The 4,586-nt window shown below is 41.8% G+C and overlaps 1 protein-coding gene and 1 pseudogene across 3 annotated transcripts in view; one reads left to right on the forward strand and one right to left on the reverse strand.

Moving 5' to 3' along the window:
- Nucleotides 1-4,586, forward strand: part of Greb1l (GREB1 like retinoic acid receptor coactivator) — a 274,544-nt gene that overhangs the window by 173,551 nt on the left and 96,407 nt on the right. The window lies entirely within an intron of this gene.
- Nucleotides 1-4,586, reverse strand: part of LOC103728992 — a 9,078-nt pseudogene that overhangs the window by 1,909 nt on the left and 2,583 nt on the right.

The raw sequence follows: 4,586 nt of genomic DNA on the forward strand, positions 1-4,586 counted from the left end.
GCCACCATGTGGGTGCTGGGAATAGAACCCGGGTCCTCTGCAAGAGCAGTCAGTGCTCTTAACTGCTGAGCCATCTCTCCATGCACATAAAATAGCATAAAAATGTGAAATGTATGGAGATAAATATGACAAAAGGTGTGAAAGAACCAGGCCCTGCAACCTGAAAATATTACCAAGAGTAAAAAAAAAGTAAAGAAGACCTAATTAACTTAGAGAGATAACCCTTGTTTTGGGTTTACAAAACTCAGTATTCTTGAGTTTAAATTGATCAGTTGATTCACCATAATCCCAATAAAAATGGAAGGGGCTTTTTTTTCCCCTTTTAAAAAAGAACTTGAAACTGGGCATGATGACTTAATTTCTCAGTACTTGTGAGACTGGGGCAGAAGGATTTCTATAAGTTCAAGGCCAGCCTAGGCTACATAGGACAAATGGACTATAGTCTAAGATCCAGCCTAGGCTATATAGGCCAAATGGACTATAGTCTAAAATCTAGTCTTCAAAAAGAAAAAAAGAAAGAAGAAATTAACAAAAGTTCTAAACTTCATATGCAAATACAAAGGATTTAAAATAGGCAAAATAATTCTGGAAAAGAAATCTAACACTGCCTGATTCAAATCACTGTAAGCCTGAGATAATTAAATAGCATTGTATTTGTGTAAAGCTACCTAGAGATTAATACACCTGAATAGAAAGCATAGAAGCAGAAGCTGGAGAGGTGGCTCAGCAGCTAAGAGCAAGTTTTTTGTTTTTGTTTTTGGTTTTGGTTTTTTTGGCTTTTTGGTTTTTTTGTTGTTGTTGTTTTGAGACAGAGTTTCCCTGTAGCCCCATCTAGCCTGAAACTTGCTGTGTAGACCAGACTGGCCTGAATCTCACAGAGATATACCTGCCTCTACCTCTGGTGAGTGCTGGGATTAAAGGCATGTGCCACGGTACTCAGCAGCAAGCACTGTTTTTGCAGAGGACCCAAATTCAGTTTCCAGTACCGACATCAGGCAGCTCACAATGCCTATAACTATCCTCTGTGCTGGCCATCTTAGGCACTGTACTCACATGCCTATACTACCCCCTATACACACATACACGTAAATAAAAAGAAAATAAAAAATATATTTTAAAAGGTATAGAAACAAATTCACACACATAAGTACAACTGACTTCTTAACGAACACACAGACAATGCCGTGGAAAATACTTTTCAACAAATAGTATTGGAACAATTCAATATTTTTCTACAACGACATGAACTTTGACCCATATCTGATACCACATATGGAAATTGTATCTGATCATGTAGTGATAAAAGAGAAGAAATATTATTATAATTAAAGCATCATCAGTAAAAGGAAATAATTCAAATGAGTCATAGACCAAAGTTTCCAAAAACTGAAACTATAACTTTTTTTGAATTTTTTATTTTTTAGTTAAATTTTGTATATTTCATTCAGAACATCTTAATCAACTTTATACTCCCTTCCCCATTGGCACCTGCCCATGCCCTCCTCCCCCCACCCCCACTGGAGTTCATATATTCTGTCATTTGTGTTAAGACCTATCATGTCAAGTTAGTGTCCCCAGATGTCCCTCAGTGCAAGTTCATCCACTGAGGTCTAGTCAGCCTTTCTTAGAGTCCCTTCTTTTAAGAACATCAACTGTTCCTCACCCAGCAGTAATCAGCTACCAATAAGTCTTTGACTAAAATGAGGGCCTGCTGCCCATTTCCACAGATCTATGCTGGGTTTTTGTCTGCTTGAGTTTGCATGGGTCTTGTGCATGCTGACACCACTGCTGTTGGTTCATATGCAGAGGGTGTCAGGAAGCTGTAGGACTCTATTTTTGTAGGGTCATGCACCTCCTCCTGGCCTCTTACAATCTTTCTGCCCCCTCTTCCGCAATGGGCCCTTAGCCCTGAGTGGGTAGATTTTAATACAGGAGTCCTGTCCAAAGACCCATATTCTCTAGACTCTTATTCTTTAGGTTTTGGCCATTTGTGATCTTTTTGTGTTCCTGGCCCTCTGTTGCATGAGGAAGCTTCATTGATGAGAATTGAAAACTGCATTAGTGTTCTCTTCATCCCTATTTCTATATTCTGTGAGCCTTAGGTGTAGAGGTTACATCATAAATGTGCCACCTAGGCTTGAGCAATTCATAGACAATCTCTGTGTATGACCAATTGTGGAACTCTGTAATACTCTATGTTGAAAAAAGAAGCTTCTTTGATGGGTGGTGACTAGGATATTGTCTGTAAATTTAAGGATCCCTATTTTGCACATAATAAGAAATTACATTTGCCTAGGGATGTGACAGCCTTGGGGTTTTCTCTAAGATCTGTGACCTCTCCAGCTATGTGTATTTAGCTGTTTACAGTACCACATGTGAGTTTCCTCCCATTTAGTGGGCTTTGAGTTCAATTAGGTAGTTGTTGATTACTCCCAGATAAAAGTGCCACTACTGCACCAAGGTTGTTTGCTGTGCCAGTCATTGACATGGTTGCTGGGGTTGAACCATCAATTGATGTTCTCCCTTACCAGCTCGTATAGTACTCTTCAAAGCTATGAGAGCTAGCCTTCAGGGAAGGTGGCTTCCAGGTCAGTTCTAGCTCCACCGCTCCAAATCCTGTGTCCAAAGTATGTCCTGTCTTCAACAATAGGGTCTTACCTTCAGGTTCTGGGAGGGAATCAAGGGCTGTGGCAATAGCCTATGTAATTTTGGGAGTCTCTTGGACTACCCTGGCCAATAACTCAAAGGAAGGTTTCTCCTGTCTGGCACTGTTTCTTGTTATGTAGCCTTCAGCTATACACATGGACTCATGTAGGGATATTGTATGTGTAATTTTTCAGTAGGTTTTTGGACTAATACGATTCCCTCTGATTTCTTATACTAGCTAGGCATTATTTATCTTTCTCTCTCCCTGTCTAACCCTCCCTCCATGCCCTCCTCTTTTAAGAAGTAGGAAAAATGAGCCCAGCATAGTGGCACACATCTTTAATCCCCAGCGGGTGAATCTCTGTGAGTTCCAGGCCAGCTAGGGCTACAGGGAGACCTTGTCAACCAGATTGGATTGAGAATTGCCTAGATTAGTAAAGCTGCCTTTGAGTATATCTGTGAGGGCATTTAATCCCTTAGCTGGAGCAGAGATGGGCTAAAAGGGGAAAGGAAGAAATCCTGCAAGTGCAGCCGTCTCTCTCTGCTTCCTGTCCACAGTGATGTGGGGTGCTCTTCTTCCCCTCCTCTTCATCCAGAATGCACTGAGACCTCTGACACTGAACTGAATCTTTCTTCCTTTAAGATGTTCATGTCAAGTGTTTTTCATAGAAATGAAAAGTCTAAAAATACCGCTCTGTGTGTGTGCAGGTACATGCACACACATTTATGCATGCATATGGAAGCCAGAGGACAACCTTGAGTGTTGTTCCTCAGGTATTGTCCACCTTAGTTTTTGAGACAGAATCTGGAGCTCTCCAAGTAGGCTATCCTGGTTGGCCAGCAAGCCCCAGGGATTAGCAAGTCTTTGCCCCTCAAGCCCTAGGATTACAAGTCTATAAACACACTAGCTTTTTTTTTTTTTTTTTTTTTAAACATGGGTTCTAGGAATATCAAATTCAGGTCCTGCAAAGCAAGGGTTTTACTAACTGAGCTATCTCCATAACCCCTAACATAATGCTACTAAGACAATCAAAAGAAACAGCCTGGGCCAGCCATGGTGGTGCAGCGCCTTTAATCCCAGCACTTGGGAGGCAAAGGCAGGTGGATCTCTGTGAATTCAAGGCCAGCCTGGTCTGAATAGTGAGCTCCAGGCCAGCTGGGGCTACAGGGAGATCCTGTCTCATTTGAAAAAAAAAAGACGACCTGGCCTACATACTACATAGTGAGTTCCAAGCCAGCCAAGGTTACATAGTGAGACCCTTTCTCAAAATAAAAAAAAAAAATAAAGGAAAAGATAAGTCACATGGGGGTGGGGGAATGGAACCTTTACAAGCATACAAATGAATTGTATCTAAATAAATATTTGAAAACTCAACAATAAGAAAATAAACAGCCAAGCATAATGGCATATGCTTGTGATCCCAGCTACTCAGGAGGCAAAGACAGGAGGATCACAAATTCAAGGCCAGACTGTGCAGTCTACCAAGACTGTCTAGGTTCAAAGGAATGAAGAGAGGGAGGAATGGAGGGAACTACCCAATTTTTAAAAAATAGGCAAATGATACATGGATAACAGTAATGTTACAGCAGTATGAAAAGAAAGTTTGCGGGACTGGAGAGATGGCTCAGTGGTTAAGAACACTGACTGCTCTTGCAGAGGACTTGGGTTCGATTCCCAGCACCCACATGGCAGCTACGAACCAGCCATAACTCCAGTTCCAGGGGAATCCGAAGCCCTCTTCTGACCTCCGCAGCATCGCACAACACGGGTGCACTGACATACATGCAGGCAATACACTCATACACATAAAATAAAAATAATAAATAAGCCGGGCGTTGTGGTGCGTGCCTTTAATCCCAGCACTTGGGAGGCAGAAGCAGGCCGATCTTTGTGAGTTCAAGACCAGCCTAGTCTACATAGTGAGTTCCAGGACAGCTGG

This window comes from Nannospalax galili, unplaced genomic scaffold (genome assembly GCF_000622305.1).
Source record: "Nannospalax galili isolate Female #2095 unplaced genomic scaffold, S.galili_v1.0 scaffold511, whole genome shotgun sequence".
NCBI lineage: Eukaryota > Metazoa > Chordata > Mammalia > Rodentia > Spalacidae > Nannospalax > Nannospalax galili.